Source organism: Vombatus ursinus, unplaced genomic scaffold (genome assembly GCF_900497805.2).
Source record: "Vombatus ursinus unplaced genomic scaffold, bare-nosed wombat genome assembly UNPS02001287.1, whole genome shotgun sequence".
NCBI lineage: Eukaryota > Metazoa > Chordata > Mammalia > Diprotodontia > Vombatidae > Vombatus > Vombatus ursinus.
The window spans coordinates 10,725,078-10,749,462 of NW_020941065.1; the positions used below are offsets into that span (position 1 = coordinate 10,725,078).

At 44.0% G+C, this 24,385-nt stretch overlaps 1 long non-coding RNA gene across 1 annotated transcript; it reads right to left on the reverse strand.

The window, feature by feature from the left end:
- Positions 1–11,741: 11,741 nt before the first annotated feature.
- Positions 11,742–15,470, reverse strand: LOC114045405. The gene is made up of 3 exons (XR_003569371.1): positions 14,846–15,470; positions 13,166–13,333; positions 11,742–12,947 (listed from the first exon to the last, which is right to left on the reverse strand). It is a non-coding gene; the product is annotated as an uncharacterized LOC114045405 (long non-coding RNA).
- Between the last annotated feature and the right edge of the window lie 8,915 nt (positions 15,471–24,385).

Below are 24,385 nucleotides of genomic sequence, written 5' to 3' on the forward strand. Positions count from 1 at the left end.
AGCGTGATATGGTAGAAAGAACACTGTACTTACCGTCATGGGTCCTGGCTTCAAATTCTGGCTTGTGGAATGCTCTTAGGGGTCTTTATTTCCTTATCTGTAACATGACAGTTGCAGGGATCCCTAAGATTCTTTCCACCTCCAATTTTTGTGATCTTACAATGATCTATTTAAATATTTAAATTCATGTATATAAATACGGTATATTAATTTACATAGCATGTATTTAAATGGGGGAAGGATAGGTGTCAGGGTCTGGGATTAAGAGGAGGAAGCTGAGGGTGTGTGGCTTAGGAAGGGGGTCAGACAGAGAAGAGATCGTAAGATGGCAGATTTAGAGCTGAAAGGGACCTTACAGTCCGTGGGGTCCAATCCCTTCACTTTACGGATAGGGAAACTGAGGCCCAGAGAGTTTCAGGGACTTGCCCAAGGTCATACATAGGTGGCTGAGTCCAAATCCAGAAGATGCTGTTTCCACTGGGCTACACTGCTTAAAGGTAGAAAGAAAACCGAAAGGGCAGACTGTAAGAGCCAAACCCATCTTGGACATTCACTATCTATCTGATCTCAGCCAAATCACCGCTTCTCCAAGCTCGCTTTCCTCAGTGGTAAAGGGAGGAAGAAACAACAGAGAGAGAGCTGGTCTTGGAGACAGAAAGGCCTCCCCTGACCCTTACTCCCTTCGTGACCATGGATAAGTCACTTAACCGCCCTTGGACTCAGTTTCCTTATCTGTAAAATGAAGGGATTGGACCGGAGGACCTCTAAGGTTGTATATAGCTCTAAATCTGTACACTATATAAATGCTAACTATTGTTGTTGCTGGGTCTGTTCAAATCTGACCTCAGACGCTTTCTAGTTGTGTGACCCTGGGCAAGTCACTTCACCCTGTTTGCCTCAGTTTCCTCATCTGTCAAATCGGCTAGAGAAGGAAATGGCAAACCCCTCCGGTATCTTTGCCAAGAAAACCCCAGATGGGGTCACGGAGAGTCAGACACAACTGAAAAATCACTGAACAACAACAGACCACCCCAACATGTCAGTCTATAGTCAGTCAACAAACATTTATTAAGTGCCCACTATGTGTCAGATACTGGGCCTGTAGATGTGGATAAAAATTCCTAGAGTACCTATGCCTCTGAGTTAGTGTGAGGCTCACATGTGATAATGTTTTTAAAATATTTTGCTACATAAATATTAGTTATTATCATAATGATGAGGAGGAGGAGGAGGCTGGCTCCCCCACCTCCAGACCGGCTTGGGCTCACCCTGGCTGCAGAGGTCTGGACTGTCTGGACAGCCTTTCGGATCTTGTAGGTTGGGAAGCGGAGGGTGGCTCTGGACACCCACACTAAGGTCCGTGCCTGGGCTCCGCTCCTCAGTAGAGAAGGAGACAGTTCTGGGAATGAAGCAGAAGCTTACTGCCCTCCCCCTCCAGGGCCCTCTGGAATGTCTCTGATGTGTCCAAGGAGCTCAAGCCAGGCCTTAATTACACCAACCAGGCTGTGGCGACAAGTCTCTGAATTTAGCCTGCTCTGGGGTAAGAAGAGTTCTAATTACCCAGCCTTCAGTCTTTCATGTGGACCAAGAGGCTTGGGCCTTAGGGAGGAAAGAAAGCAGCCGCCCCTATCCCAAGCAGCCAGGCTGAAGGAGAAAATCTCATAGATCACAGAATGAGTCTTCAACATGGAACCAGAAGCCCTGGGCTTGAATTCCAATTCTGCTGTTGACCTGATGGTATGACCGTGGGCGAGTCACAGAGTCTCAGAGTTTGAAGGTCCCTTGGAGGCCATTGACTGTAAGGCAGAATTGACCAAGCATCACCTCTGTGACATTCTTACCAATGGTCATCCAACCTCTGCTTGCAGCCTTCCAGTGCCAGGAAGCTCACCACCTTCCAAAGAGCCCCTGCCATTTTGGAACAGCTCAAGGTGTTAACAAAACTTCTTCCTAATATCCAACCTTATGGACCTTCCATTCATTGTTCCTATTCTACCTGTCAGGGTTCAGACCGAAGCTGTCTTATCTTTCTTCCTCAGGACAGTCCTTCAAGGACTTGAGAAGTACGTTGCCTCCTTCCCTCCTACCTTGCCCCCCAATCTTCTCTTCTCCAAGCGAAAGATCCCTAATCCTTCATTCAAACCCCCTATGCCATGGTCTTCAGTCCTCTCACCATCCTGGTTGCCTTCTTCTGCATATACCCCCAGTTCATGAAGTTCCTTTCTAAAATGTCACATGTAGCATTGAGCACAGAGGTGGTCTGACTGAGGCTGAGTATAGTCGGACCATCACTTTCCTAATTCTGGGTACATTTTCTCCCTTACTAGAGCCTAAAATACTGTTAACTTTCCTGGCTGCCATATCTTAGTATTGATTCATATTGACTGAGTTTGCAGTCGACTAAAACTCTCCAACATTTTTCTCAAGAACTGCTGTCCATATTGTGCTATAAGAAATGACAAGCAGGCGCAGTGGACAGAGCGCTGGCCTTGGAGTCAGGAGGACCTGAGTTCAAATCTGGCCTCAGATACTTGACACTAGCTGTGTGACCCTGGGCAAGTCACTTAACCCCATTGCCTAGCAGAAAAAAAGAAAGAAAGAAAAGAAATGATAAGTAGAATGATTTCAGAAAGACCTGGAAAGACTTACACGAACTGATGCAAAGTGAAGTGAGCAGAACCAAGAGAACAGCCTAGCTTAGTAAGAGAAGCACAGCATATGATGGTTCCGCTTTAGCAGATGATTGTTTGTTTGTTTCTTTTTTCAATTAATTCCTACACAACTAATGAGTCAACTAGTCCTTCTTTATATACCAAGACCTTCTCTTTCCTCTCATTCATGCTAAGCAAGGCAACAGGATATGGTAGAAAGAAGAGACCTGGGTTGGAATCCTGTTGCTACTGATTAACTGCGTGACTTTGGGCAGGAAGATAAAATTGGGAAGGCTCTCCAGGGGTCTCTAGATGGTGAGCTCCTTAAGAATAGGGATTGCCTTTTACCTTTCTTTGTATACCCAGGGCTTAGCACAGTGGATAGAAAGGGGGGACCTGGAATCAGGAAGATCTGAGTTCAAATTGAGCTTCAGATATTTACTACAATTCTAGCTCCTGGGCAAGACACTTAATTTCTGTTTGCCTCAGTTCTTCAACTGTAAAACGGTGATAATATCAGCATGCACATGGTAGGGTTGTTGTGAAGATCTAATGAGATAATATTTTTAAAGCATTTACAGGGGTGGGGAACCTGCAGCCTTAAGGGCACATGTGGCCTTCTAACTCCTTAAGTGCAACCTAAATTCAGTCAAAAGGTAGCACTCAAGGATTTAGAAGACCAGATGTAAGGGGCAGCTAGGTGGTGCAGTGGATAGAACTCTGGCCTTAGAGTCAGGAGGACCTGAGTTCAAATCCAGCCTCAGACACCTGATACTTATTAGCTGTGTGACCTTGGGCAAGTCACTTAACTCTGATTGCCTCACCAAAAAAAAAAAAAGAAAAGACCACATGTGGCCTTAAGGCCGCAGGTTCCCCACTCCCTGGTTTAGAACACGGTAGGCATTTAATAAATGCTTATTCCCTTCTCTTCCCCTTAAAAAATAACTCGTTAGCTGTATGTCTCTAGTCCAATCAGTCCCTCTACTACCTCTCTGACAAGTGACCATCTAATAAAGGTAGAAAGGTTGCAATCCGCACAGGTGGATGGAGTATGCGCACAGAGGAAATCATAATCCTTGAAGTAAGTATAAAGTGAAAACCTCTCAGTTCATGGGAAAAGTTGTTCTCCAGAAGGATACAACTCCAGTTCAAATATTATGTCCTTCCTGGGGCCTTTCTGGATGCTCCCAGCTGCTAGTACCCCCTCTTTCAAAATTACCTTATATGTATTTTTTCTATCTGTTTATATATATACATGTCACAATAAAATTGTAGGCACCTTGAGGGTAGGGACCATTTTATTATTGTCTTTATATACCTCTCACCCAGCCCAGTGCCTGGCATATAGTAGGCACTTAATATATGCTTTCTAAGTGATACACTCTCTAAGGATCCCAGAGAATTGTAAGATCCGAGATTTAGGACCTGAAAAGACGTTTGCAGGACATCGACTCTACACTCCTCATTCTAAGAGATGAAGAAAATGAGGTACGTGGTGGTTTTGTGTCTGCCGCAAGGGTCACACAGCTGGTACATATCAGAAGTAGGACTTGAACTCAGGTCTTCCTGAATCCAGTCCAGCAATCACTGCCTGTCTAAGTATAAATGAGGGAGCGGAGAAGGCTTTAGTGTAAACAGGGGAAACAGCTGATTCATTACTTGCTGTTGCTGGGGGGCAGGGATGAGAATCACCCAATGATTCAATTATTCAATTGATAAATATTAAACCCCTACTGTGTGCCAGGGAACAGAGAGGCCTCAGAGAGGCCTGTCATTCGGATAGCCTTCTCCTCCCCACCTCAAAGAAGGCTCTGAAAGCCAAGTCACTTTTGTTGAGAATTCCAAAGCTTCTCTGGCTTTGCTGCAGAGAAAGCATGCAGGGCCCAATCCTTGTGGACCCTCCCATTCTTGTGGTCACTGGTCCCTCCAGATGCTGGTCCACTTGTAAACATTTACATTCACTGAGATGAAGGCAGAGGCAAACTTGTTTTATTAGGGCCGAGTGGAAAAATCTCTCTAAGCAAGCCAGGAATGTAAACATGGCAACATGGCACCAGTAAATGCCACGTTTCGGCAGCCACCAGGACAGCCTCCTCTCGGAGCTCCTGGCTCTAGGGACCAGGGCAGAGGGCCTGGCTTTGGAAGGCCACTAACATCCTTTAGTTCCTCTGAGGCCAAGTAATTGGAGAAGGATTAGAATGGGAGGAATCATTGCCCTCGGGGTCAGTAAAACAACTTCCTAACCATTTAAGCTAACCCTTAGCCCAGGGGAGGTCTTCAATCCAAGACTAAGTGATCACTTGTGGGAATGTTCTAGACATAACACATAGGTTCTGGCCTCCCCCTCCCAGAATAAAGCCTGCTTTGTATCCCTGCTCAGGGTCCTAGAGTGTCTTCCTCTATTGTCATTGGCTAAAGCCCCTATCAGTTGTGTTTGCTCTCACTGTCAGCCACCAAGCGTCAATAGTCAATAAAGTGCCTACTATGTGCCAGGTCTTGTGCTAAGCACTGGGAATACAAATAAGAAAAAGAAAGACAGATGCTTCTTGACTGACTGACTCTAGTCCAATCAATCAGTCCCTCTACTACCTCCCCAACAAGGAGCCATCTAATAAAGGTGGAAAGGTTGCAATCTTCAGTGGTGAATGGAGTACTCATACTGAGGAAATCATAACCTCTGAAGTAAGTGTAAGTCAGCCGGGAAAAGTTAGATTTCCAGACGGATACTATTATATACTCCTCAATGATCATCTCATCCAGCCTGAGTTATAGATGCCTCCAGAAAACCTAACATGTGTCCCTGTCCCAGATGAATTTGCGTTTTAGGAGAAGACAAAGGCTTAAGCCAAAAGAATGAATCTCTAATGGTGGAACTTGAATACATCAAAGCTAGAGATGAGAGAGGGAGATATGCAGCTGTCTATTTTGCCTACATCTGCCAATCCTGACTAGGGAAGGCCTAATTAGCATGTGATTATAGGTCAGTATTATGAAATAGTAAGATGTAAGTATTGCAATGGGGTCACCAAGAAGAGGTAGTTTGGGGAGAGGGTCCAAATATGTCTCAAGACTTCAGCCCTCAAATATATGTTAACTCATCCTCACCATGTAACCTAAGGCCTCCTTATTCTCCTCCTTATTCCATTTACATTAGACCCTTTCCTTTCCCATTTATATCAAGACCTTTCCTCCCTCTCCTTTCATTTATACTAAGTCCTCCCGTCTCTCATTATAACTGAGATGTTGTAGAAACAATGCTGGATTTGAAGTCTCCAGAACTTAGGTTTGAATCTCAGCCTTGTTATGTCAATATAGACCTTGGATACATTTCTTCACCTCTCTGGGCCTCAGTTTCTCCATCTGTAAAATTAGGGTACTGGAATAAATGATCTCTCCTGTTCCAGCTAGTTCAAAATCCTGTGATCACTCAGCCTCTCTCTTCCCCATTTATACCAAGGCCTTCTTCCCTTCTTCCATTTACACCAATGCTTTATTCTTTCTTTCCCCCATTTACACCAAAGCTGTCCAGCACTTAGCACAGTGCCTGGCACACTGTAGGCACTTAACAAATGCTTGCTGACTGGTTGTCTTCCCCTTTTTTGAACCCCATTTTTACTTAAGGCCATCTCCTCTATTTCACACACATCCTTCCATATCCTTTTTCTTTTTTTCCAGCGAGGCAATCAGGGTTAAGTGACTTGCCCTCACACAGCTAGTAAGTGTCAAGTGTCCGAGGCCGGATTTGAACTCAGGTCCTCCTGACTCTGAGGCCGGAGCTCTATCCACTGCTCCACCTAGCTGCCCCTCCATATCCTTTTCTTACGGCACCAAGTTCTTTCCTTTCCAAAAACTAGAGTCAGAGAAAGCTCTTCCTCCAATCCAAGGGCTCTTGACCTTTTGGATGCCACGGATCCTTTACGATTAAGAGGGCAGTCAGTCTGGTCAAGTCTATGGACCCCTTCTCAGAATCATGTTCTTAAATGCATAAAATGAAATAGGTGGTACAGTGGAAAGAGCCTTGGGCCTGGAGTCAGGAAGACCTGAGTTCAAATTCAGCCTCAGACGCTTATTAGCTATGTGACTCTGGTCAAATCACTTGATCTCTGTCTGCCTCAGTTTCTTCAACTATAAAATGGGGCTAATAATAGCATCTACCTCCCAGGGTTCATACTTGTAAATGGAATCATACTTGCAAAATGCTTAACGCAGTAAGTAGCACACAGTAGGCATTACATAAATGCTTATGGTTATCATTAGGATTATAAAAAAAAGACCCAATTATTCTGAAATAAGGGTCCCCAGGTTGATAACTCTTGATTTAGACTAGAAAATCTCAGAGAGTAGGAACCAGGGAACATCTGGTGGAGGCCTGATTACTTTCACTGTCCCCTAGCTTCTAGCTCTTAAACTTTATTATTTAAATGTGGTCAAGGTCTGGGTCCATCCCAGAGCCAACTGTCCTTGAGAGGGGAGTTGAGAGGCAGTATTTGCGTGCTGGACAAGACCTCAGAAGCTTTTTCTTTGGTCTGTGCTGGTCCTCACGCCTGCTTCCTGACTGCAACTCTTGTAAATCAAATATCTGGCTGTTTATCCTAAGCAGAAGTGAGGGGAGCTCAGCCCTGGCTCTGGGTGCTTCTGAAGCAGGCTGAAGGAGGGGGACACAGGCAGGCCAACAACGGAGAAAAGCTGTCAGACTCTGGTGCCATCCTGGGTTCAAATGCTAACCCCTGCTCTGGATCAGAAGGACATCTAGTCTCCTTTTGCAGAGGAAGAAACTGAGGCATAGAAATGTTAACTGACTTGCCTCAAGATCACAGGTAGTAAGTAGAAGAACGATTTGAACCCAGGTCTTCTGACTTCATCCCCTGAGATTTAAATCCCTCCACAACTTGGCCTGGCCTTAGCACCTTCCCTCTTTCTCCTGCTTTGAACTGCAGCCAGGCCAGCTTCCTCTTGCCTTAAACCCACCAAGTTCTTTCCCACCTCTGCACTCTTGTTCATGCAGGGCCTCTCACCTGAAACGCTGTCCACTCTGCGAAGTCAAGTCCTCCCCACCTTTCACCATCCAGCTCAATTCCCAACTCCTCTGGTATATGCCAGCCCAGGGTGACCTCTCTCTCCTCGGAGCTCATTCCCACAGTATTCACTGTCTAGTCTTCATGTCTGAATCTATGCTGTCTTATATTGCTGCCTAATTGGTGCCTAATTGGGTCTGGAGTCAGGAAGGCCTGAGTTCATATCTGGCCTCAGACGCTTCCTAACTGTGTCCAGTCACTCTCACTCTCAGAGCCTCAGTTTCCTCATCTGTAGAATGAGGGGTTTGGATGAGATTCCCCTGAAAGGCCCCTTCTGGCTCTCCATCTACAGTCGCTGGGGAAGTCCATTCCTTTCTGTTGACCTAATGTTTCTTCTGTAAAATAAGATAGTCGAATGAGATCTGTTGGATCACTTTCATCTTTGAGTGCAATCATAGGTTTAATCGAGACCAAGCTAAGCCAGGTCCTGAATTCCCCCAGCTCCTCACAGCATGGGCTCACTGACTCTCAGTCCCTGCTCACTGGCCTGCAGCCCCTGCTGGGATTCCTCACCGATGATATTCTGTCCCAGCTGAGTCCAAGGTCAATTTGCAGGCTCCCAGCCCTCCACCCTAGAACCCAGCTCCCAGATGGGCCCCAGAGAAGAAACCAGAGGGGAAGGAATGAGCTGGGAATAGCTAGGATGGTCCCTTTTATCTGACCCTAAACCACACAGGGGGAGACCACGAGGCAGGTTAGTGGCCAGACGGCTGGGAGGCAGCCGTTCTCCAGCCCTTTGAAGTATATGTGTGCTGAAGGTTGGGAGGGAAGTCCGGCTCTGCTCCCCACCCCCAACCATCCTCTGTATTTCCACAAGCTCTTGCTTACACCCAGGTCATAAAAAGAGCAGATTTATCTTGATCAAGAATCCCAGCCACATGGAGCCTTGTGTCCACTTGGGAAGAGCTTCTGGCACAGCCCAGGCTGGGGTGGGAGGGTGAGGCCAGACAGCTGGAAACATCTGGTTCGAATTGTCCATGGCAACCATCAGCCAAGGAATCCCAATGGCTGATCTTAAGCTGAGAAAGAGGTGGCTCAGCCTGGCTTAGCCGGGTTCCCCACACTCTGGGCCAGGGCTGGGCAGGACCAGGCTAGGGCCCAAGGAGGCTCCCACACATGGCCATAGTGCCCACACGTGGATGAGAAACCTTTCCTTCCTTTTGGCACCAAAGCAATGAGTCCACTAAGGTTTGTACTAGCCAAGAGGGAGCCCAAAAGACCAGTAATTAGGACCCTGGGAGACATCAGGATTTAGACATTCAGAGATAGCCACACCATCCACTCAGTAGAAATTAAAAGGAATTTTCTAACTTCTTGGTCTGGGACTAAGGACCTTGAGCTGGCACCAGAGGAAAGGCAATCAAAAGAACATGTGGTCATAGGTTGGGAGTTGTTAGCTTTTGCTGCGTGCCTGGCTGACTAATGACTCATAGCAGGGATGTGGTAGTGAATGTTTAACAACTGGTTTGCTCTCTCTCCCCCCTCCCCCAAAAAAGGCATCCTTTCAAGCTTAATCTTGGTCTTAATCATTTCCTCCATCACTTTCTTATGTCTAGAATCACAATCAACAGAACAATAAGTCAAGCCCTGATTTGTAGCTTCGTCCAATCGTTTACCAATCAACTCCTAGCACAGCTCAGCCATAGCCTTTGTCTACGCCCCAAAAGAGCATCAGTTGGCGCTTGTCAGAGAGAGCCTTACTAATCCTTGCACCCCAAGATATGGTAGCAGAGAGGGGAGTAGACTACCCTGAAAATACGAAACAACTGAAGAGATGGTCGTAGAAAGAAGCCTGTCAACCCCAGAACCAGCAGAGATAATAAGGCAGTGAGGAGATTGTATTCCAAGCTATGCCATATTGCTTACAACATGGGCATAAGCATTGGTTCTATGGAACTATTCTATAGAATGTTGTTTTACCTAATGTTGCATTTTTGTAGAGCCAATTAATGATGCCTAACCAACCCAATAAACCTTTACTAAGCATCTATTATGTTCCAGGCACTGTACTAAGCACTGGGGATTACAATTAATAAAAGTCCCTGCCCTCAAGGAGCTTACAATCTAAAGGGGGACATAACTCACAAAAGGAGGGAAGTCAGAAAGATAGGCCAGCAGGTGATATTCGGCATCAGGGAGTATCTTGCTCCATGGAATTGAAACCAAGCAGAGCAGAAAATGCAAAACAGAATGAGCTAAAAGTCCAGTTTCTACCCTCTATGAAGGAAGGCATTGGGAAGGGTTTTTGGACCTACACCCTCCAAGCCCTCCAATCAAAGGAGAGAAGAGGCCGAGGGAGGTGGTGTCAATCAAGGGTTGAGTTAGCAGCATGGTGGTGAGTTTAGAAATGATGAGATTATCCTGGGAGGGACATTTTGTTCCATGGTGTTGAAACCAGGCAGGGGAGCAGATACAAAGTGGATCAGATTGAGAACAGCCTTAAATTCTAGACTTGGGAGTTTGGGCTTGTAGGTACTAGGGAACCACTGAAAGTCCAAGAGGAATGACATGGTCAGAAATCATCAAGTCATAGATTACTCTTTTATTTACTTCTGATGTGTAAGCCATATCAGAATTAATCATGCGTGCAGCCAGATCAGTATCAGTATCAGCTAGAAGAAAGAATAAAGACATAATTGTAGCAGCTTCACCCTGACCTATTAAAAATAGCTTTTGATGTCCCCAAAACAGGAAATGGAAAAAGAAAAAACATTGACCTTGATTATCACTAGGTCTCTTGTAATACCTTCAGAGATATCAAATAATCGCTACAAGTAGGCTATAAACAGCCCAGAAACCACCTGAGTCAGTAAACACTTCATCTCCTTGTCAAGCAGAAAGAAATGGTAGCTGAGGACAAAGTCAGTTTAGAATGCACACTCATTTGTTAAACACTATGAAGGAGTGAAAGCAAAAACAAGTCTAAATAAAAGACTTGGCATGAGACCCAGCTGGACACATCATCTCAAAGGCATTCATAGATGGAACTGGCTGGCAGACTATGAATAGGCAGAAAATAGAGCAAATTCATTGGCATTTCCATTACAATCTATTTTCATCGTCGATGATAATGGCACTACTCCCTGGGACCATTAACACCTCAGTCACTCTGGGCCATATGAGTAAGCAGAAAAGGTACTTCAGATGAAGTTGGAGTAAAGTGCTGGAAAGTAGATGCCCATCATTTGGGGAATGGCTAAACCACTTCTGGTATATGAATGGGATGGAATGTTACTATGCTATAAGAAATAACAAAGAGGATGAATACAGAGAAGCCTGGAGAGACTTACGTGAACTGATGCAAAGTAAAGTAAGCAGAACCAGGAAAACAATATACAAAAAACAATGTAAATGGAAAAAATAACCATCGTGAAATAATTGAAAATAAATGTCGCAAAATTACAAAGAACAATGTGTCCCCCCAAAAAAGATAAAACACCTCCCCCCCCAACTCCTTTGGGGGAGGTGAGGGTCCATGGATGTGGAATATTGCAATGATGTCAGACTTTTCCCCATGTGTTGGTTGGTTTTGCTGATTTTTTCCTCCTTTTTTTAAAATAAAATTCTTTGTTATAAAGGATGACTCTAGTGGGAGGGGGGTATGGGGAAAATGAAAGCAATGTGAAAACAAAAGATGTCAATAAAAAAATCTATTTTTAAAAACACCACAGAGGAGGGTGGCCACATAAAATGGTGAAAAGCAGTAGAAACAAAAATAAATCTAAAAAAAAAAAAGTTTGGCATGAGATGGGACCCAGACAAACCATATCATCTCCTGAGCATTCATAGATGGAGCTGAATGGCAGTCTACAAATAGCCAGAAAATAGAACATATTTGTTGTCATTTCCACAATGATCTATTTTCATCATCAATGATAATGGAACCACCAGTCAACAAGATTGGTCAACAAGCATTTATTAAGTACCTACTATGTGCCAGGCACTGTGTTAAGTGTTGGGAATACAAAGAAAGGAAAAAGACACTCCTTGCTCTCAAGGAGCTTACAGTCTAATAAGGGAGATACATCATACACATACAAGATACAGACAGGATAAATTGGAGATAATCAACAGAGGGAAACTATCAGTGTGAAGGTTTTCAGTAGAAGGTGGCTGTTCTGTGGAGGTCCTATGGAAGAACAAAGACAAGAATCACTCAAGATAAAAAGGTGTGGAGAGGGTGCTACCAGCATCATTCAATACATTGGAGGTGGTGGCCACATACACAAGACCTTAGATCCATCAATGTCTTGAATCACATGCTCATTCTGGCATGAAAAATGAATTGAAGAGGGAGCTGGAAAGATACTTAAAGATCATTGAGTTCAATGTTGTCATATTACAGAGGAGGAAACTGAGGCTCAGAGGAGTTATAGGCTTATAAGATCATAAAGCAGAGTCAGGATTTTAACTCTAATATTTGGTATCTAAATCTGGGGCACTTTCTACTGTACCACACTGATCTCTAAGCTAGAGATTAGTTAAAAGGCTATTGCAAGGGTCCAAAAGAGCCTGAACTAGGGAAATGGCTATGTAAATGGAGAGAAGAGGATGGATTGTAGTACCCCTCAGGGCTTATTCTAGGAGTAACCCTGAAGGACTGAGGATTTCTAATATTATCATTCTTGAGCCCCCATTCAGGATGCTCCCCACAGTCAATCAGCCAGCAGAATTCTATTAGCTTTTAGAAAAGGGGTATAATGATAACGCATAGAAGTAACAATAGTTAGAAAACAATTCCCCCAAACTGGGGGGGCTGGGGTTTGCAGTACTCACCCTTTGCACATATAATGTGTCTGCAGAGACTGGACACAATTGCAAAGTACAAGATAGACAAGTATAAATGTAGAAAACTCATTGAACTAAGGAGCACCTCCTGCTTCCAAAAGTTCTTTTCTCTCTTTTGTGGAAGACTTCCCTTAGGTCAACTCAACAAACATTTATTAAGTGTTAATTGTGTTTTTGATGAAACAAATGTAGGTCTCTTCTGGACTCTGAGGACTGGTGCTTTTCTAGAGTTCATAGTCAGCATTTCTCTCCATAATAAGGATCACAATCCTGGAAGCTAATGCCATCCTCAGGGCATTAGAGATGCTTTTTGTCACTGACCACAGCCACTCTGATGGACTCTGCCACCGAATCCATTTGCCAGTGGAAGCTTTGATACATCTGATGGATCCACCAGTTGCCTAGGCAGCCTCCTCTCATAATATTCATTCACCTAAGAGCAGGAAAGAATAAATTTAAAAAAAAAAGAAACAGAGGCAACGTGTGCCTACAGACACTTGTTAGCCAGGTAGGAGATAAGACAATCACTCTTCCTTCCCTCTCCCTCCCCCCGTGGAAACTGACAACCACTCTGCCTCACTCACTCATTGCCAGGAAGGAAAAGAAGCCAAAAGGCTGATGGAGGGGAGAGGGTCACTTTTTCATATATACCCTCAGCAATGACTCAGCAACTCAGGAGTCATCAATCTTTCCTGTTCCTTGGCAAACCTAGAAGATTCTTCATCTCTTCATAGCCCTGGGTCTTCATATGCCAACGTCTAGAAGTAGGTTCATCAAGCCTTCACATGTTTAACTGGAACCAGGGCAAATCCAAATATACTGTAAAGATTGGACCAAAACTTAGATTTTAGATCCTAAAATTGTGGAGGAAAAAGCAACAGAACATGATAGTTTGACATGAAGGAGATGAGGGAGAGAGATCTTATCCCTACACTTAATGTCTCACCAAATCTTTTTATTCTTTCTACATGAGGGGCAGAATCAAGATGGTGGAGTGAGAGTCATCATTTTTGCCTAGCTCACCCGGCACAACTCATCCATAACAATCTAGAAAATGCATCAGACTGAATTTTTATCAGAAAAGTCAAGAAAAAGTCACCTTGAGTCATTTGTCCAGCCCAGAGAAGCTTAGGAAGACAGACAGAGAGGTCTGTTGGCACAAGGCAAGGAAATGGCCAATAATGCAGCAGAAGTAGCTGCAGCAGAGAAGCATTCTGGAAACTAAGGATGGTAAGAGGGCTCAGAGTCAAGAGCAGGGTAGAAAGCACTGGGGCAGAAGGAGATCCCAGGGGAGCCCAGGGAAGCCCAGATACCAGCTGGCAGTTCTGACCCTGTTTCCCAGTTCCTGGTCACAGTTCCAGGATAGAGAGAAGTAGTTGCAGGTGCAAGAGAGCAGGGCCCCAGGCTGTGTACAGAGCAAGGAACAAGTTCCAAGAAGTTAACTGTGTCTCTCTGAGCCCAAGAGCAGAGGGGAGACTCAGTTCCAACCTTTAGCCCCAAGCATAAGCCCAAGAATGTAAATTAGCTCATTTCACCCTTACAACAACCTTGCAATATAGTGCTCTTATTATCCCCATTTTACAATTAAGGAAACTGAGGCAAATAGAAGTTAAGTGACTTGTTCAGGGTCACATGGCTAGTAAATGTCTGAGGCTGGATTTGAACACAGATATTCCTGACTCCAGGCCCAGTTCTTCATCCACTGAGTTACCTATCTGACAATTAATTGGAAACTAAATAACCTAATCCTAAAGAATGGATGGGTCAAAAAATAAATCCTAGAAATAATAAATAATTTCATCAAAGAGAATGAAAACAATGAGGCATCTTGCAAAAACTTATAGGATGCAGCCAAGGCAGTACTTGGGGAGGGAGAGAGAGAGAGGGAGAGAGAGAGAGAGAGAGAGAGAGAAAAGAAGAAGAAGAAGAAGAAGAAGAAGAAGAAGTAGAAGAAGGAGGAGAAGAAAAAGAAGAAGGAGAAGGAGATGATGAAGATGAAGGAGGAGAAGGAGGAGGAGGAGGAGGAGAAGAAGAAGAAGAAGAAGAAGAAGAAGAAGAAGAAGAAGAAGAAGGAGGAGGAGGAGGAGGAGGAGGAGAAAAGAAAGAGAAAGGAAGGAAGAAAGGAAGGAAAGGAAAAAAGAAAGAGGAGAGAGAGAGAGAAGGAGAGAGACAGAGAGAAGGGGGAGAGAAAGAAAGAAGGAAAGAGAGAAAGAAAAAGAAGTAAAAAAAGAGGATTATTGAGACATTTTAATGCAGTTAAGAAAGCAGAAAGAATCCTAAAAGAGGAAATTGTGGGCCAGAGAAGGATGGTGCCAGGACCAGAACCCAGACCTTTCTGCTCTTCCTGCCATTCCAGACCATCTTTGGGCTCTGTTTCTTCTCCAGAGGGTGGCTGAACCGTGCAGAAGGGGTGTGCTCATGTGACGGACTCTTAGAATTTCACTGCCCTCTCAGCTGGCGGGGGTCTTCCTGAGGGCCCCAGAGTCTGTAAGGAAGCTGCTTCCCCAGCATTTGTCTGGACATCTCACCTCAGGGACTTGGCTCTGAAACTGGACGTTTCAGAAGAAACACCAGACTTTTGTGGAAGGGGAAGGCAGAGGCTCCTCTGAGGCTTATGCCTTCCAGGGGCAGAATGGCTTAGAGAGTCTGACTCAGGCCTTAAGCCGCAAGATCTGCCCTGGTTCTATCACAGCTCAGCTTCATGGCACCTGGTAAATCCCTTCCCTTCTTGGGGCTTCAGGCTTCTTCCTAATCTGTAAAATGGGTGAATTCAAGTCAATTCAATAAGCATTTATTTCTTGAGCACCTCTCCTTGCCAAGACTAGGGATACAAATGTGAAACAGTTCCCCCCCTCAAGAAGCCTCCATTCTAACATCTCAACAATCACGTATTAAATGCTATTTGCCAGACCTCGAGCCAGGAGCTGGGGGTACAAAGACACAAATGAATCCTTGCCCTTCCATGGGGTTGGGGGAGGGGGACACAATAAGCAAACAGATACAGAAATATAGAATATCCTCTGTTTTTAAACTGTCCCGTGGTTTCCTCTATTCCTCTAGCGAATTCCCTCTATGTTGCAGATGGAAATTCTATAACTAGGTCTTCGAGGGTTTCTTGGGGCACTTAACTCTCCCAGGGTCACACAGCCAGTATGAGGTAGAGCAGAACTTGAACCTAGGTCTTCCTGACTCCAAGGTTGGCTCCAATGTGTAATTCTCTGGGCCTCAGTTTTCCTATATGTAAAATGGATTACATGTCCTCTGAGGTCCCTTATAACTGTAATCATTTGGACCACAGGGTTTTTAAAACTGAAAGAGTCTTCAGAGCTCATCTAAGATCACCCTACTCATTTTTTATAGATGGGAAAAAGAAGTCCCAGAGAGGGGGATTCACTTGCTCGATAGAGAGTTGGTAGGTGACCCTTGGGAGGAGAATTCCCAGCTGAGTGGTCTTTCCACTACATAGGATCATAGACTCCTAGGTCTAAAGCTGTAGGGAAACTCAGAGGCCATGCTGTCCACCTCCCACTCAATTTACAGATGGGGAAACTGAGGCCCCAAAGAATCCATGAAGTGACTTGGTCACAAGGGACAAGGTTACAAGTGACAGACTCAGGATTTGAACCCAGATCTTCCAGATAAGCAGAGGTCAGGCTCCAACGCTGGAGGTACTAGTTGGCCCCAGATCATCAATGCAACAGAATTAGCTTCAGGTCTGGGGCCTCTTTCCATCACGTGAAATTGTCCTCTTAAGAAGGAGAGGAGAGATGGGGTAGGGGCCAAAAGCAGCAATCACTCTCTGGAAGAAGACGGATTTCCCACTAAAAGCTTGTCAGCAAAGGTCCACTCCCCTTCCATAAACATGTCCCTGTTATCTAAACAAAGCAGAGGGGATGGGGGAGAGGTTCTTAAGTGAGCTCCAGAGCTGGCTGGCTTTGGCATGGATCCCAGGCAGGCAGCTGGGGTTGAGAAGGGAGAGGGAGGAGAGAGTATGAAGGGGGTGAGGAAGAGGGGCAAGGGAGAAGGAGGGAGAGCCCGATCAGAGTTGACAAGGACCTGAGAGGGCATCTGATCAACCCCTCGCTTTTTTTTTTTTTTTTAGGCAATTGGGGTTAAGTGACTTGCTCAGGGTCACACAGCTAGTGTCAAGTGTTTGGTTTGAGGCCGCATTTGAACTCAGGTCCTCCTGACTTCAGGGCCGGTGCTCTATCCACTGCACCACCTAGCTGCCCCTCAACCCCTCACTTTTACAGAGGAAGAAACCGGGGCCTAGAGAGAAGTGATTTCCTCAAAGCTAAACGGGAGTGGAAAGCTAGGTCCTCTGATTTGAGAGGCTTTGATGTAACAAGGAAGAAACGTTTATTAAGTGCTTAAAATGTTTTTAATTGAATTGAATTAAGCACCTACTATGTGCCAGGCACTGTGCTAAGTGCTTGGCATACAAATAGAGGTAAAAGGAGCAGCTAGTTGGCACAGTGCATAGAGCCCTGGAATCAGGAGGACCTGAGCTCAAATCCGGCTTTAGACACTTGACACTTACTAGCTGTGTGACCTTGGGCAAGTCACTTAACCCCGATTGCCTTGCAATAAATGAATAAATAATATAAAATAAAATATATTTTATCAATAAAATTAAAAATAAAAAGAGGCAAAAGCCAGTTCCCACCATCAAGGAGCTTACAAGCTGATGGAGGAGACAACACGCAAACGAAGCAAGCCCTATACAGGAGAAATAGGAAATGATTAACAGAGGGAAGGCCCTGGAATTAAGGGAGCTTGGTCTTTCCATCGTCCCAAAGGCTGAGGCCGAAAAGGGTAATAATAATAGCGAGCATTTAGAGAACATTCTAAGATGTGCAAAGTGTTTTACAATTATTATTTTATTTCTTTATTCGCAACTACCCTGGGAGATAGGTGCTGTTATTTTCCCCATTTCCATATGAGGAAACTGAGGCAGAGAGAGATGAAATGACTTGCCAAGGATCAGACAGCTAGTAAGTGTCTAAGGCCGGATTTGAACTTGGGTCTTCCTGACCCCAAAGCCATTGTGCTACCTAGAAGAAAAGAAGGGAGGGCAAGAGAAGCGCGTGTCCTCAGTCACGGAGCCAAGGGGGCGCCTTGGGCGTCTCCTCTAGTTCCAGAGAACAGTGCTGAGGAGGAGGAACCAGGGAAAGATGCTGAAGGTGGTAGTCAGGCCCCTTTCTGGCCCAATACCCTCCGAGTGGAGTACTGAAGGGTGGCCAGGGTTCAGCGAAGCAGAATCATAGAAACCCAGACTCTGAGGGCCATCTAATCCACCCCATACCCAAACAAGAATTCCCTCCATAGCATTTTCTTCTCTTGATGGGACCAGGTAAATTTTACTTGCAGACATCTAATGAGGGGCAGCTCTTTATTTCCCAAGGCAGCCCATTCCACTTTGGGATAGCTCTTATGATTAAAAAGTTATCTTTTTAAGGCAGCTAGATGGGACAGTGGATAGAGCCACTGGTCCTGAAGTCAGGAGGACCTGAGTTCAAATCTAGCCTCAGACACTTTCTAGCTGTGTGATCCTGGTCAAGTCATTTGACTCCGATTACCTCCAAAAAAGAAATTTTCTTTTCATAGAGTTGAATTCTGTCTCTTAAAGTTCTACCTGCTGCTCCTAGCTGTGTCTTCAGAGGCCACTACCATTCAGATACCTGAAGACAGCTCCCCTGTTCCCCAGAGTCTCTGTTCTCCAGATCTGAACTAATTCTCTCATTGATCTTCAATAGTACGGGCCCAAGGCCCTTCCCCATCCTAGATGCCCTTCCCTGGACCATCTCCAGGCTGTCATTTTGTTGTTGTTGAATCATTTCAGTCGTGTCTGACTCTTCGTGACCCCATTTAGGGTTTTCTTGGCAAAGATACTGGAGTGGTTTGCTATTTCCTTGTCCAGCTCATTTTACAGGTAAGGCAAACAGAGTTAAGTGACTTGTCCAGGGTCACACAGCTGGTAAGCATCTGAGGTTAGATTTTAATTCATGAAGATGAGTCTTCCTGACTCTAGGCCCAGCATTCTATCCACTGCACCACCTATCCGCTATCATCACCCTTTGAAAAAGTGAACACAATACTTTAAATGTTGTAAAATCATCGTATCATAAATTTAGACCTGGAAAGAAACTTGGAGGCATGTGGGAACAAGGAGAGAGAAAGAAGAAAGGAAGAGAAAAAAGAGTAGAAAGAGGGGAGATCCAAAGGTAACTTTATTCCTCTTTCATTTTACAGATGAGGAAAGTGAGGCCAAGAATGGCTCAGGGACGAGCAGCTAGATGGCTCAGTGGATAGAGCACTGGCCCTGAGTTCAAATTCGACCTCAGACCCTGACTAGACGTGTGACCCTGGGCAAATCACTTAACCACGACTGCCTCCAAATAAAAGAAGGGGAGAGAGGAGAAAAAGAAAGGTGGGGGAGGTTTGGGGACTTGTCCAAAGTCACATAGTCAATAAGCAAGGATTCCAGGGGTTAACCCCACATACAGTGTGCATTCAATCCTTCCTCAAGGGTAGAAGAGAGGGCAGAGGGTGGTGAGGCCAGTTTGGCTAAGGGTAGAAGAAGAGAGAATGAAGGGTGAAGAGACAGGTTGGAGCTGGGGTGTAGAAGACTCTGAATACGAAGCTGAGGAGCTGGGAGGAGGGAGATGGCTGGGTCTCCTGGCAGCTCAGAGATTGAGCTGGGCTCAAAACCCGAGTGAAGAAAGATTCCTGAATCTCTCAACTCCAGATTCCTAAAAAGTCATTACAACCTCCAACCCCTTTTGGAGAAAACCCGGTTGGCATTTGCTGTCATGTCCCCCCAAGGGGACAGGAGAAGGACACACCTCACTGCCCCCTCCAGACACATTCATCCACATTTGGTGTTGATGGCAGGATCCAGGCAGGGGTGGGGGCAGGTGGGGGGAGGTGGGGAAGGGAACAACACAAAACCTAGCGTTCTACAGTATCTGGCTTCCCGGCCCCTTCCAGGATGAGGACTCCTCACACAAAAACATATACATAGAAACACCCACAGATGTTCCAGTCACTCCCATGTATTAGGACCTGAGAACAGAGAATGTCAGAGCTGGGAGGCCCGTAGTGATCTCTTGGCCTCCTTGACCAGTTGAGGAAACTGAAGCTTAGGGAAGAGACTTGGCAATGTCCCCCCTTGGGTCAGCGGCCAAGCTGGGGCCAAATGTGATGCCTGGTGGTTCCCAGGCCTCTCCCTAAGCAGCCCGGTTCCGTTGCCTTTACTCCCTTCATGGGCTGCACATGCAGGCAGCTGAGAAGATGAGGGCTGAGGTCCGACCTAGAAAGATATGAGGTTGCGGGAAGGCTTGCCGTAAATCTGAAGACCCCAGAAAGTGGGAGTGTGCGCCCTCTGGTGGTCTGCACAGATCAACACGCGATACATGCTCTCAGGGATAGCCAGCATTCAGTCCAAGCCACCGCTGACCAAGAATCCCCCCTGCAACATTCCGACGAGGGGCCACCCAGCCTCTGCTTGGGGACCTCCACTGAGAGGTCACTCTCAGCCTTCCAAGGCAGCCCATTCTGCTCTGGGCTAACTCTCATTAACAGGGAGTCTTTCCTAATATCCAGCCCAGATCCTCGTCTTCATTCACCCATTGCTCCTAGACTGGTTCAACAGAAAAAGGCTAATACTGTTCCCCTCTCCAACCCGATAACCCTTCAAACCCCCAAAGGCGACTCTCTTTTCCACTCTTCCCATGCCACCCCAGTTGTCTCTTCCTTCAGCAGATCCTCATAGGGTTCCATCCCAAGGTCCTGGTCACCCTCCTGGTAAGCTCATCAGCTCTTCAGTGTCCTTTCTGAATATGGTGCTTGAGCCAGGGTCTGACCAAGACACAGAACAGTGAGATGGTCCGTTCCCTGATCCTGGATCCCATGGCTATCTTCAACAGGCCCAGTTTGTTCAACCAATCTTCACAAGGCATGAAGTAGTATGGCATGAACCAGTCTTCATATGGCATAAACAATTTCATCTTGATGGCCCTCCAGACCTCTCCAGCTTATCAATGTTATTTCTAAACTAGGGCCCCCAGAATCGAATTCAATACTCCAGGTGGGGCATAACCAGGGCAGAGGATACAGTAACTATCACCTCCTTTTTTCCTAGAAATTATGTCTCTCTTAATGAGCCTAAGAACCCATGAATTTGGGGTGCCATATCATACTTCTGACTTCTATTGTCCTTGTAGTCGACTAAACTCTCTCCACTCCCCAGATCTTTCTCTGATGAGCAACTGCTGCCTGGTCATGCCTTTTCCATTACTTGTGAAAGTGATTTTATTGCACTGAAGCTTTAAAAATATGTATTTTCCCCTGAGTTTCAACTTACTTAATTTTGCCTTATGCTCTAGCTTGTCATGACTCTCATGGAATATGTCCTATCTATTCCTCTCTGCTTTGTGTCATCATTACGTGTTGTCTTCCCGATTAGATCATAAGCTTCTTGAGGACAGGGACGGGCTTTCTTTTTGTATTTGTTTCCCCAGAGCTTAGCACGGTGCCTGGCACAAAGCGGGCACTTACCAAATGTTTGTTGATTGACTGACTCATCGGCAAATTTAACAAGCAAACCACCTTTATGCAAGGCATTTATAAAAATGTTATACAGCACAAGACCAAGTCTACTGGAGACCTACTCCCGAGATGCCATTGAACCATTCAAGAATGGCTACTCTTTAGGTGTAGTCAGTCAAGAAGAATTTATTAAGCCTTTATGTGTGCCAGGTGAGACAATGCTGGGTGGCACTGCAGTGGATAGAGCACCATGCCTGGAGATGGGAAGACTCCTCTTCCTAAGTTCAAATCTGGCCTCAGACACTTACTACCTGTGTGACCGTAAAGCAATCATTTAACTCTGTTTGCCTCAGTTTCCTCATCTGTAAAATGAACCAGAGAAGGAAATGGCAAACCACTCCTGTATCTTTGCCAAGAAAACCCCAAATGGGGTCAAGAAGAGTTGACATGACTGAAATCGACTGAACAACAAATGCTCTTTCTAAGCTCATTGAGAGTGGCTACTCAGTCATATCTGCCAGGTTTCAGTATCCCAGCATACAGTTCATCTGTGCCTAGTGACTGGACCTCACTAGGAGTAACTAGATTATGATATCTCTACTTAACTTGGATATCAACTCCAAATTATGTTTGTTCTATATTTGTTCTCCTTTCTAGTCCAAAGATCATTCTCTTTGACATATAAAACAGAAGTGAAATTAAGGAGGGTTACCTCGGCTTTCTTTCTGTCATCAGTATCAATGTCTTATCTACTCCAGGCTAGTGGTCCCGTCTTTTCTGTGACCCTCCTCTTTTCCCCAATATAGCTTTTTTTAAAAAATAAAAGTTGCATATATGTATATATATATAATATATGTATATATTATATATAATATATGTATATATATTATATATGTATATATAGTGGGCTATGTGTCAGACACTTGATCTGTACAGGGATACTTTTTTGTCCAGCTGATCTCCAATAAATTCCAATTACAATATGCTTCCATTTCTGCCTCGATTGAAATCTTTTTTTTTTTTTTTAGGCAGTTGGGGTTAAGTGACTTGCCCAGGGTCACACAGCTAGTAAGTGTCAAGTGTTTGGTCTGAGGCCAGATGTGACCTCAGATACTCCTGACTTCAGGGCCGGTGCTCTATCCACTGTGCCACCTACCTGCCCCTTGATATTCTTTTTTCAAAAAATAATTTTTATTGATACTTTCTTTTTCTTACATCATCATAGTTATCACCAGTTATCATCCCTTCCTCTCCCCTTTTCAGAGAGCCACACCATATGAAAAATAGTAATTTTTAGAGAAGAAAAAACACCAGCAAAACTGATAAACTGAAAAAGTTTGAAAATTTGTGCAATGTTTAATACCTGTGGATCACCCACCTCCACAAAGGGGTGGTTTGAGAGGGGGTGTCAATTCTCATCTCTTCATTTGAGTCCTGTTTGATCTTTATAATTCTGTTACATTCCATTTAGGTGTACTACATTGTTGTGGTTACTATGTATATTGTTTCCTTGACTTTACTGACTTTACTCTGCTTCTATTCACATAAATCTTTATATCCTTTTCTGTATCACCCACATCATTTCTTACAGCACAGTAATATTCCATTACATCCATGTACCACAATTTGCTTAGACATTCCCCAATCGATGGGCATCAACTTTGTTTCTAACTCTTTACTATCACAAAAAGTGCTGCCATAAGTATTTTCATGTATATGAGGACTTTATCTTATCAATGGCTTCCTTGAAGCATAAGCTCTTTGGTTCAAAAAGTCAATACTTTTTAATCACTTTATTTGCACCATTCCACATTGCTTTTCAAAATGATTGTAATATCTCAAAGTTCCACCAACAATGTACTGGTGTGCCTATTATTCCACCGCCCTTCCAACAGTGACTATTGCTTTTTGTCATCTTCGCTAAATTTCAGAGTGTTTGCCAACTACCTCAGGGTTGTTTTGATTTTCATTTCTCTTATTTTTAGTGGTTGGGAGCAGAAATGTCAGGAATCAGATTAAAATGTAATTGGGAAATGTTTAACATAATAAATAAAAATACAATGCAAAGCAGATAATTTGTGGCTAATTTGTGGTTTTCTGAATCAATATGAAGCCTCAAGGAGATTTATTTCTGTTTCAATCTGGCACCACTGGTTTTGAGGACTGCTGTTTTATGATATAGTTTGAAGTCTGGAAGTGCTATTTCCCCTTCATCTTCGTTCTTTTTCATCATTTCCCTTGATATTCTAGATGCTTTGTTTTTCCAAATGAATTCTGCAATTATTTTATCAAGTTCTGTATAGAATATCCCCTTGGTAATTTGATTGGTATGGCATTAAAGGTGTAGATTAACTTTAATAGCACTGTCATTTTTATTATATTGGCACAGCCTAGACATGACAACTAAATATTCCTTCAGTTACTTAAATTCTTTTTTTTCTTTAAGGACCACTATGTTTTATTTTTGTTTCATCTATTTTATTGTATTTTTTTTTGTTTTTCCTTTCTTTTTAAAAAAAATTATTCTTTTTTAGTTTTAAATGCTCTTCCTCCTCTACCCAGTTAGAAAACAAGAAAAACAAATCAATTACAAATATATATAGTAATTATTCCACACTAACCATATTAAGAAGCACTTTGTAATTGAATCTATAGAATTATTTTGTGTGTTTTGGTAGGTTGACCCTGAGATATTTTATTTATTTTGTCAGTATTTGAAATGGGGTTTCCATTTCTATTATTGCTTCTTGTGTTTTGTTGTTATTATATAGAAATGCTGTTGATCTTTGAGGATTTATTTTGTAGCCTTTAACTTAGCTGAAGCTATTATTGTCTCAATGAGTATTTTTGCTGATTCTCTGGGGTTTTCCAAGTAAAACCATCACCAAATAGGGACAGTTTTATCTCCTTTCTAACTATCTTTATGTCTTTAATTTCTTTCTCATATGTCATTGTTGCTAATATTTCAAATAATAGCAGGGAGAGTGGGTATCCTTGCTTCACTCCCATATTTATTGGAAAAGATTCTAGTGTATTCCCATTGCATATGAGACATGCTTTCTGTTTTAGATAGATATTTTTATAATATTTTAAAAAAGGGCTCCTCTATGTCTATACTGTGAATTTGGGGACATCTATACTAATGTTCTTCTTCTTGTATTGTAGCTTCTCTAGTGTATATACATAGGCATTTTTCTCCCTCCTCTTCTTTGTCCATTTAAAATCCTTTTGCTTGGATTTGTAAAACTCCAGGCAAATGCATTCTAAGTGGACTTGATTTGGTATACTCTATCTCTGGCCAGGACCCTGTCACTGCTTGTT